The 12,028-nt window shown below is 32.1% G+C and overlaps 1 long non-coding RNA gene across 1 annotated transcript in view; it reads left to right on the top strand.

The window, feature by feature from the left end:
• LOC129940893 (uncharacterized) overlaps positions 1 to 12,028 on the top strand; it is a 103,910-nt gene that overhangs the window by 16,199 nt on the left and 75,683 nt on the right. The window contains exon 2 of the long non-coding RNA XR_008780782.1: positions 9,717 to 9,773. This is a non-coding gene — a long non-coding RNA (uncharacterized LOC129940893). The remainder of the gene's footprint in view (positions 1 to 9,716; positions 9,774 to 12,028) is intronic.

Below are 12,028 nucleotides of genomic sequence, written 5' to 3'. Positions count from 1 at the left end.
TTATTGCACTTGAATTTCAAAAGAACTTGACAAGGTTTGCACTAAGCTCTCTTATCGAAAATGCATGCTTTGGGTATTGACGAACCTTTGCTTGGTTAGATTAGAATCTACCTATTTAAACGTTCAATACAAATTGCATTGGAATAAAATAAGTGCTCTTCGTAATATTCATAAACGATCTCTTGTCTCCTAGCATTATCAATAGGGAATTGTGAACCGTGAAGAATTTAATGCTTCTGTGATAAGGATTCCTCCGACAGTTTAAGAAATGATTCCCCGTTCTGATCTGGCAGTAAATTACAAAGCCTCCATTCGAAGCTTCGACTGGTGTCCGCAAAAACAATTTTAAATCTCTTGAATCGAAAATAGTATGCGATAGAACTACAATTGAAACTTTTACATCTCTCTAACACCGTCGCATAGTTATCTGCTGTTGAAATTGTTTCAATATAAACATATAAAGAGTATTTATAACCCCTGAATTGAATCCTTCTTATCCGATTTGACATCTTGTTAAATGGTCACACATTTCAAATTTTGTAACCAACAATTCAGTTTTTAAAATTGCTGAGCGTTAAACCCGTGTTGCCCTTTGAAATGGTTGAGCATGCTAAAGAATGATTAGGACAAAAATGTTAGCAAATTGTATATGCTTTATTATTTTCGGAAAGTCGTTAACACCAGTTGAGCTATGATAAAGAAGATAATGACGACTTTTAAAGATCCATTACTACTTTCTTATGCCATTTTATACAACCTTTTTAACACACCACAAGAAAGGTATTATCATATTTGCAGCTTATTACCGCTAAAACAAGGTTGACCCCTTTTTCTTATTTAAGAACAAGTACATCAAAATTATATTTTTCTTTACACAAAAAACCATTGCAAAGTAAATGAATATCGATTTTATTTAGAAGGACAAATTTTGAGCTGTAAGGAGATGAAACAAGTTCTTATATCATCCAGCTGGTTCTTTCTGGCAACCATCTATTAAGAGTCAACTTAACCCTTTATCAATTTATATCCTGACTCCCAACATTTATATTGCAACAACCGCACATCTTAAAGGAAAAAAAAATCTTCAAAAAATCTAATAATCTACCCACTTCTGCATTTTGGTTTAAACTACGTTCCGGCATTCAAAAAGGGTGTATATCATTTAACAGTTTAACGAACCTTTAAAATTCAATCTTATGCACATCCCAAATTACGATTGAATTGAAATCCTTTTTACGACTTTTAACAGCAAGCTTGATGTGATGTGCGTTGTGTTTGTTTCATTTATATAAAGAGCAACCGTGTTCCAAGACACAACTCCTCTAAAGGTATAGGGAGGTATCCTTTATGTTTGATTATTCTATTTACCTATTCTCAGAGTCGGAGCCTTCACATCACAGGTTATATCTTCTTGTACCTGCACCTTTACCTGTCTTTTCATGTTAATAAATAATCTTAAGGGGTCGAAATACCGTTATGCATATTTGCAGTTCCAGTTATCAACAAGTTTCACAGTCGTTTCTTATTTTGCACCACACTACACCACCAAACCACCCCCTGCTCCTTCCTACGAACCCTGAATCACTTTGTATGCTGAACGAACTGAACGAATGTTCTACAATTCATTTTTTGGGTACAATGATGAAAATAATGATCATCATCATGGAGAAGGAGAACACTTTATGCATCCGTTGAACGTTAACAATTTTCCGTCGCATCGCAATCTAGGAGTTCAGAATACACTTCACGATGTTTATTTCAGATTAAGTTCATGATGGCATTAACTCATCGTATAAAGTACATTTACTCGTACATCCAACACGAGGAAAAGGAAAGACTCTCCAACTGAACTTTCCCATAGCAGATACGGAAACGGAAAGAAAATAAATCAAGCAAGTGATTGCAGTTGCTGTGGTGTAGGGAAAACTCAAAACACCATAGTTTCCATCAAGCACATGAAACTTACCCTTTTTGTGCATCAGTGAAAATAATAATAATAAAAAGAATACAATGACAATAAAACTATAACCACCTACCCAAAAGTGCAATAAACGATAGTCATTCAAAAGATAGTTTTTGGGACATTCGTTAGATTTTTGTAGGGTGTCGTTATAGACAGTCGTAAAAATAGATTGCGGATTTGGTTAATCTCACAAGGTTGACATAACCCGTGATGGTTAATGAAAGGGAATGATAGTTGTCAGGGCTTTGTTGAAACCAGAGTTATAAGGACTTAAGTATTTTATTCACTGCAGTCAGTTATCATACATTTTTAACTAAAACTTAGAAATCGTGATTTGCTTTGATTTTTTACATAAAAGTTAAAAAAGTCTCTTTGACTGTATAAAGTCTTCAAACTCACTTAAATGTCAATTTTAAATGCAAGTCAATTTTGAAAGTCTTTAAGTCATTTGAATGCATTCTTTTGATCTAACCCATCACTTATTTTCCTTTCTATTGACATTTTAAAAAATAAAAATAAAATTCATTTATATGGAACTAGATCTGAAAAAGAATCGAAGATATGTGAGATATCTAAAAAAAGTGCTTGGTGTTCCCATTTTGATAAAAAATAACTGAGCCTTAAAAGGCAACTACTCAGGGACAAATGCAGACTTAAAACCTAAGTCGATTCCTAGAAAATTGTATTTTCTAAATGTGGTTCTCAGATCGTTCTTGGGAGTTTGTAAACGAAATACGAAACGAATTTATTTCAAAATGACGGCGTTCCCTTTTCGTATCTTTTTGAAACTTCGTTTTTCGATGAAAAATATTTTTTCATACTTAACCCAATAAAATATAGCGAACGAAATATATTTCGAACGAACTTGCTCCCGTATAAAAAAATCCAACAAAATGAGTTTAATATTTAAAAATATAAAACGTTAAAATTTCAGAATTTTGATTTGAAAAAAAATTTATATTTTTTAAAAATCCAAACAGTAAAATTTGTCATATCGATTTTCGACCAATACATTTTTATTGGGACTGCTGATATTTGTAGGCTTTTAAAAAAATGAAAAGACTCTTAACGCAAATCTGCTAAAGACCTTAACTTTTTGTACTCCGCTCGATTGCTGACTCGTTTCTATAGAGAAAGCAGAAACTATTTGTATGTTTCGTTGATTTCAAAGCTGCTTTGACACCGTGGATCGCAATGCCCTATTTTACAAAATTTTCCAGATAAGAACATCGCTTAAGTTCGGTACAGTCTTGCAAAATTTATACAAGACAACCATAACATCATTGTGGAATGCTTATCTGAGTGGTTCCAAACGAAATCAGGAGTTTGACAGGGCTGTGCACTCAGTCCAAGCTAGTTTGCACTCTTCATTAATGGTATCAAGCATTACATGTATACTCCGCAGTCCTTCAGCTAATGATAAATAAGCTAGCTGAATATTATAAAAGGTAGAACCTAGTGGTAACTTTAAATAAATCCAAAGTGATGGTTTTTATGAATTGTAAAGGAAGATCGGATGCAAGTTATCAATGGCACTATGATGGTGAAAGAGAAAAAGAATATCTATGAGTCTGCTTTACCAAGAACTTGAGCATGGAAAAAAATCTCATTGACACTTGTTAATGCGAAAATAGCTATAAAGTAGCATGGAGAAAATGCTTTAATGATAAGGAAATCACGCAAGGTCTTCGAAGCTGTATCGAAATCAGTTATGTTTTATGCGGCTTGGGGAGGTCGGAATTATGACCAAGTGGGAAAACTGCTCAGATTTTACATAACAGATTTTCCACCTTCCTTCGATTACGCAAAACTACATGATCATTTTGGAAACAAGTCTAATGCCTTTATTTATAAAAACACTCAAGATGCAGGAGGTCGATTACATTTTCAAAGCTCTTGATATGCCAAGTTATCATCATGGATGGTTTAAAGACTGGATAGAACTATCCGAGAAGGTGGATGTTGACCTAAACTACAGTAATCTTGCCTCATGGAAACCAATTTTATATCGCCTAATAGCTCGTCTGAATGAAGCCTCAAAAGAATAATACACAGAGCAAGCCAAAAGCTCGCTGCACCGGATGATTTTCAGTAGACTAGACTAAGATCTCCGGACAAGAAACTACTTCCACGACAAATATACCATAGAACTAATTTTCGTGGAGAGGAGAACTTCTTAATCTGAACTACATTCCTCACCGCGGGGACTTACCGATTTTATGAAACCTGTGCAAATTGAAAGAGTGCGAGGATGTTTTTCATTTTGTTGGACTATAAGCGATATTGAGAGAAATAAGAAGACTTATCCTAGGCAGTGACTGTCTTTCAAATACTTAAATCATAAGCCTTCTACAGAAAATGGATGTTTGCTCCAGTCCAAAATGAGAGTACTTTTTAGGTTGTGTTCAGGACGTATAAAAGAAGCTGTCCACCGGAATTCAGCTTTGTTGGAACTTTTCGAAGTGATTATCTAATTTTCCTTGACTAATATCCAACCAACCAAAAAGAGTTTTATCCCTAAAGAAATCATTTTTCAGCTGACAAATAACCTTCAGTAAAAATGTTGTTGTCAACATTTAGTTGATTACCATTAAAAAAAACATGTTGGAACTTCAAGGTTCAGTGTTTTCATTTTTTTAAGCTCTAATGTTGGATCCAGCTCTAGTTTAATTGGTCAAAAATTCTTAATTCCCTATAAATTCGATATTGACAACCTACGCAGTATATTATGCAGTAGCTTGCAACCTGTTTCACCAAGCACTTTTCATTTTGTTATTTTTTGTAATTTTTTTTTTTGTATCCGCAAACAATAAAATCTAAAAATTATATTTGAAATAAAGTCTGAAAAATTGAAAATTAAAAAGTCTTTACTTTGTTTTTTTTTTGGCAAACAGTTACTTTTACGTTGCAGGTTATTATTTTGTTTTGAAAAGTTGCAAAGTGTAAAGTGTTTGGTGAAATATGCTGAAGGTATAAAATATTTAATTATGAAATTAAAAAAAAAAATGATCTATTAACATTTTGAATATCTGAACCTTAAAAATTTAATGTTCAAAATTTTGACTAAACAATGTTAATCGTTAATTAAGTATCTATCAGTTAACATAAGTATTTAATACGAACTTGTTCAAAATTCGCTTACTTTATACAGCTAAATAAAAATAATAAAAAACAAAACTTTGAAAATCTATAGCATTAGAAAACATCATGACATAATTTGAAAACGATGAACGCAAATTATCTTTTTAAATATTCTAATAAATTATTTTTAAAATATCTTATCAATTCAAACTCCTACAAATGGAATACATAATGCAACTATAATAAAAGTAAAAGTTTAACTAAGGGAATTTTAATACTAAGACCATATAAACATTGTAAAAGCTTAAGAAAAAAATGTCAATTGTTGATAAGATAGCAAATTTCAAGGTCTGTCTCTTTAACATTATTTTCTTCAACTTTATAATAGAAATAATGTACTGTTTTTTTTTTTTGCAAAATATTCTTTATAAAGGTGTGCTGAACTTTATGTTTATGAGGTTAAGGTTATTTTGTATTATTTAAAGATGACAGCAGCAATTAAATTATAAAAATTGATCTTGAAAGAAAAAAATTGTTCAAGACTTTTGAGTTCATTTTTGTATGTTTAGCCTTATCTAAAAATTCAAACGGTTCTAAATTTTTTTTTGTTCAACTTCAATGTCAGCTGTGAGTGAAAATTCTTGGAGTTTTTGATTGATAATTCAGAATTTATATTATCCCTTACAATAAAGCTTACCTACCATAACCAAAATAGAAAGCAAAAGTTAATTACGCTAAAAGAGTCAGATATCAAAATATAAATATAAATACAAATACTAAGAATCTACCTATATTTGTATGAAAAATAGTATAAGATGCATTTTTTTTAACTGGCAACAAAAATATGATGCTTAATGTTCATAGCTTTAATACAATTTTATAATTTTTGAAAAGAATAAGACTTAATGGCCTCCTGTTGAATATACTTCTTGTAAAAGAAATCAAACCAGAAAGAATGAATGATAAGTTTTTTACACTCTGTAAAATTTGTTTCCTTACTTACTTTGTTCAAAATTCTGAATGATAAAAACCTGTATTTTTATCGTATACCTTTATATTCTCACAATATTTTGTTTTGAAAATTCCGTGCTTCAAAAAGATGTACATATGTTAAAAAAGAAAAATCGAATTTTTGATTTAGATTTAACAAATTTGTTTACTTACTCCATATATTAAGTACTCCTTTCAATTTGAGTCTTGATAAGTCCAAGAAAAAAGTTCTTAATATACAGTCTTTCAACTATGTACGTATGTACTGTACATACGTCTACTGAGATTGAGATTGAGCCTATCGGATGTAACATTGATCTTCAAATTTTGTAGAAATATAAAGCGTGTTAATTTCACCCCCTTGAGCTTTCACCTGGTTTACTTGTTAATAGTTTCCTATTAGTGTAGTTGTAATCAACTAGATCTTAACGGTCAAAATACTTGTATGTTATGCTTAAAAATGGTGCTCCTGACAATCCAACAACAAAAACAACACCTTTCCATACCATTGTTTTTTAATCTATTCAAAACGCTAAGTCATTAGCAACCTTAAGAATGTACGTGATTTTCAAAGGTACAAACTGTTACGACTGAGCTGAGAAGCTTTGGGAACAAAATGTCTGTAGAAATTAATCAATCCCAAAAACCTTTGTAACTCTTGGACTGTTGATGTATATGATGGGTTCAACTTAAGATTAGAATGGTTTGATTCCTTGTTTAGTGACAAGACAACCTAAGAAGATGGATGGAAGTGTATTTTGAAGGATTTATGGTTAGTTACTGGACATACTACTATTCTAGACAGATCTATCCCAGATCGCTTAGACTATACCACCCCAAAAATAGTATTCGGTAAAAGCTTACATGTGTCCATCCCTTCAAGATCCTCCTGGGAAGAGGAGAGACCCCTGGAAGAGGTACACTTCTATACAGACGGTTCAAAGACCGATCACTGAGTTGGAAGTGGTATCTATTCGGAACAACTGAATCTCAGTATATCATATAGACTTCCCAATCAATGTAGTGTATTCCAGGCAGAAGTAATGGCGATTAAAGAAGCACTATCCTGGCTCAAAGAAAACGTTATATCTTGCAAGGATAAACGAATCTTCTCAGATAGCTAATCCGCTTAAATCTCTCGCTTCTGTCTCCACAAACTCTCAAATAGTGCACGATTGTCGATCATCTCTGAATAAGATGACGAAACAGTTTAATATTCACCTCATTTGGGCGCCGGGCCACAAAGACATTCCGGGAAATTGCAAAGCCGATGAGTTCGCCAAAAACGGTCAAAAGGCTTGATATCCCTGAGCAGATAAAGTATAAGCTCTACAATTCGAGTAATAACAGGACACTGTCTAATAGGAAGACATGCTCTGAGGCTAGGGTTCTAAACACATGACTTTTGTAGAAGCTGCATGGATGAGGAGGAAGAGGAAACAGTCCAACACATTCTATTTACAATGTACATGTTCAGCACTCTGTATTAGAAGGAATAACTTTCTCGGTAATCCCTTCATCGATAATACCAGTGAACTGGCAACGATTGACATACAAAACGTCTCTCTAACTTTATTAAAAGTACAAAATGGTTTCTTTAAGTTCATTAATATCCCATGAGTAACCTCATTAGTGGTATCACAATGGACCCTTGAGGCCTTGTCAATGACATCTGGACAGCCACTCCACCCTTACTTAACCATACTCTAGAAAAAACTTTTAAAGCAGTTTGAGAAGATCTTGATGATTTTCAATTGTGTTAGATATTGAGTAAGACGTATCTCGTGACTTCGTGGATAAATCGTTGAACGGTTTCTTCAGCATTACATTGACTATATTTTTTAACAGCCCAGAATGTTGGTATGCTCTAGTTTGATCTATAAAGCTGAAAACTGTCTTAAACTTCAAAGGATGAGCGAAACATCCAATGGGAAGCATAGGATAGCGATCTGAGATGGTAACAGATTAAGTCGTCTGTAATCAACACAAGGTCGGTAGTCGCCATTTTTCTTCTAAACCATATAAAGAGCCTAGCTACTCTTTGAAGGTCAGTTGATCATACTATCGAATTCTTACTTAGTGGTTTTGAGTTGTTCAGTAGATAAACGTCTGGCTTTGGTGGACCAAGGATGTAATTTTGTTTGTAAGTGTTGCGTTACATCAGGCTTAGTTTTAGCCAATAGGTTTGTCTTGGTAATTTTTCAAATTCTTTGAATTAATCGAAATTAAAGGACGATGGATTTATTGGTTGAATATTTGCGGCACTTGATGAAGTTGGGGAACCAAAACCATGTGTTTTACGACTTGTTTTTCTATCGATTAATTTCTTGTTTTTAGCGTGAACCAAAATATTGAAAACTGACACGAAATCAGGTAAAAGGATTGGCTCGCTGATGTTAAGCAATGACATAAGACCAGGAAAAGTTTCATTCAGTTTTAAGTGACATTAATCTTTCGCCATAAGTTGGAATTTCAGTGTTGGATTGGTTGACTGAAATTGTGGCTCCATTGCTTGTGAGCAAACATTAAGGTATTTGCAGATTTCCTTACCTCTTTCCCATAGCAAACATTGGATATTTTGGATCCCGATCTCTTCTTGAAGGGATACTTTGAACGCGAATAACTTTGGCTTCTAGGGACTTAAAGCTGTTTAATTTAATTCAGAAATGCCACTGCACACTGAATGATGCTGGCCGGCGGAGTTAAGACACAAGCAATTCCTAAGTTGTAGTAAGCATCTGAGATTTTATCTGATATGATGTCAAATTTTAAACGCCTTGATTTTCGCTACACGATATAATGGACTCGGTTGTGTTTAGTAGTTGTTTCTTTCATAAAGTCTTCAGGCCATCTTCATCTTTGTAAGCAGGTGAGATGGCTGTCTTCCATCGAGATGAGAAGGGTTTGAAGACTCTTTCGTTCGGTGGCGCGAAAGGATGACAGAAGTCTTATATTTTTAAGAATACCTCGCACTTTACAATATTTTAACACATCTGTTTCTTTCAGGCTTTCCAGCAAATTGTAAAACATTGTGCTACCTAAACTGATTCCACTGGGGTGGAACTAGGACTCAAACTGTAGGAACCACAGGTCTAGGCTGCATTTCCAAAATAGTTGCACTCTTATAGAAATTTTGACAATTGCTCCTGAGATTTTCTCTTCTGTATCAGGCATTGTGTTGGTGTTTAAAATAATACCTTACCGTTGATGGTCAGGGGGTACCTTGTAACTATGATAATGTTGTACCTTGTGATATCTAAGCATGTTTTAACTCGGGGTCACCAATGTAATGCATGTAAACAATAAGAAGTCAACTCTTTGAATTCCAAAATAGAATTGATTTTTATTAAATTTTGAAAAATTATTAAAACTAAAATATTATTTTCATTTGATGAACTTAGTTTGTAAATTATAGTATAATGACATATTTTTGTGTAAACTAATGTGTAAATTGGTCTTTTTATTTGAAAAAGAAGTGAACAATAGCTTATCAAACAATAGATCAAAATATTCGTTTAATTTTCAACATGATATATTTTCACATTCACAAAACAAATATTCTATAAGACTATTAGGACGATGTTGGAAAAAAATATTATTGAATTATTCAATTTGCAGCATCGATCTTTTGAATTTTAGTTGAAAAATCATAACAAATCTAAAACTTTAACTTTTTTTCCAGAATCTTCTTGTCCCCTTGGATCATCATCATCATTTTCGTAGAAACAAAAATAAAATCGTAAGTCTTTTCGAATATACATATAAAAACTATTTCTTAAGGCATATATTCCATTCCGACTCTTGCGAAGAGCTTAAAATGAAATGTGAAAACCATAAATTAGAATGTAAAATCCCCAATCGATGAAAAATGAACCCAAAAATCATTTTTCCTTGCATTATTTAAGAATAAGGTCAAAATGTCCATAAGATCTACACACCTATATAACTTGTGGTCTTCAATCTTCTCTCTAATTTTACCATAGGTATATTTTCGCTCTATTCAACATAACTTATTAATTTTTCATAGAGAAATTCTAATATTCGATTTCATTTCAATGTTATACACATATAAACAAATCCTTCTATAAATAATATCCTTTCAAAAAAAAGGTGTTTGTGGTTAGCTCAGCTATCTCCAAATACTATCGTGCTACCTTATCCAAAAATAACAACCACAAAATATTTTCCCTTAATTCCCAAATGATTATCTCATATTTTCTTTCATTGATAAAATCATAAATTGAATATTAAATAAAGCCAAAACACCACATATATGTAAGGGTATATATAGAAAAAAATAGGGTCAGTCCTTTCGATGAGTTCATGTTCATTGGTGAAAAGATATACATACATATATCCATTTTCTACATAAATATAGAAATCTTTATGTTTAATTATAGTAAAACAAAAATCTATCCATTTTGGTAAGTACCTTTAACCTAAACCTAACCATTTATTCATCTTAATAAATTGTTCACTGCGTTTGCTCTTTTTTAACTTTTATAAACATATATTATTCATTTATACCAAAAACCCAATTATTAAATGGTCTTATATTTTATATGTCCTTACTCTCCACAAAATTATTACCTCAAATAGAAAAACCAACAAGACCACAAACCAAATCCAAAAATTAGCTAAGTATATCCTTTCAATTTAATCAGGAGAGCAAGAGAGATAGCTCTATAGAAGATGAGCATACTGATTATGATGAAAGGAAGGGTTAGGATAGGAAAAAAGAAAACGCAACAGGTGTATGATAGAACTTAAGCCAACAATACTATACTGGTCAGAGAATTACTTCCGGCAAAAGCCATTTTCTATCTCATATCCCAAAAATGCTATTTTCATGTTAACCTTTACAACACAAACCTCCGCGCGCCGTCGACGTTGCGCGTTGCCTACGAAAACCAAATCCTACCTGTCATAAAGGCTCCATGCTATATGATATAGTCTCTGACTAACAGACATTGTACGAGTTGGTATGTACTTACAAGGGCATTCAAGGACTTAGCTTAATTTGTACCTTTTTTACCCAAAAAGAAAAATGATGCGAGTAGAAGAACAACAACAAACATATAGAGAGCTAGGTCAGTGCTAATTAAAAAACATATCTTGCTTCAATAAAAAGTGGTTGTTTAGCTTCTACAGGACGCACAAAAAAAAATTACCGAATAGCAAGAAAAGCAAATAAAGACCACTTCCAAGGTCGCTTGAAATAGCCTCACAAGGACAAATACTGAAACCAATTAATAAATAAATAAATAAATAATAACCAATAAGGCGCTATATAATACATTTTCAAGAACTAACAATCTTGTCAACTGTCAATTTGTTTATTTAAAATGTACCATAATAGACAATTTTTTTGACATCTCATGAATAACAAGGTTTTGTTCCTTACAAACAAATTGTACTTTTTCGGTTTTGATAGACGGAATTAAAATCTAAAACCAAGTTTTTGAGATATTTCTTTTACAAATTAAAAAAAAAAAAAAAAAAAAAAAAACAGATAAAAAAGCTTTTTCAGACTATATGAGTTCATGAAATATTTTTTTTTTTTGATAAACTTCATGGAGATCTTCCTAGTCTTCAATTCCTTTCTTTTAAATATATGAACGACATTTGTATTGTATTTTCGCAAACAAAAGTTTTTAATGACCTGTATCAAATAAATCTTAAAGAAAAGTTGAAGTTGTTTTAACTGTTTAAAAGTAATGTTCGTTTTCTAACGAATCTGTCGTCTAAACAACGCTCCAAATTCAAGTTTATTTAATACATTGCAGAACTAAACAAAAATGTTGGAAACGGATATATTTCAAATCTGAAATCCAAAAATATTCTTTTTAAATATGAAAAATTTTAATATTGTCAAAAATTTCGGGATACTAAGTAGTATACAAAAATAGTTAAAACTGTTTCTAGAAGAGAAAGATTTTTATACGTCATAATATCATCATAAAATTAATTATTAAGGGATATGTTGTGCTTTAA

The sequence above is a fragment of the Eupeodes corollae genome, chromosome 1 (genome assembly GCF_945859685.1).
Source record: "Eupeodes corollae chromosome 1, idEupCoro1.1, whole genome shotgun sequence".
Classification (NCBI taxonomy): domain Eukaryota; kingdom Metazoa; phylum Arthropoda; class Insecta; order Diptera; family Syrphidae; genus Eupeodes; species Eupeodes corollae.
Note: the sequence above shows the minus strand (reverse complement) of the source record. Positions and strands in the feature narration are given on the sequence as shown.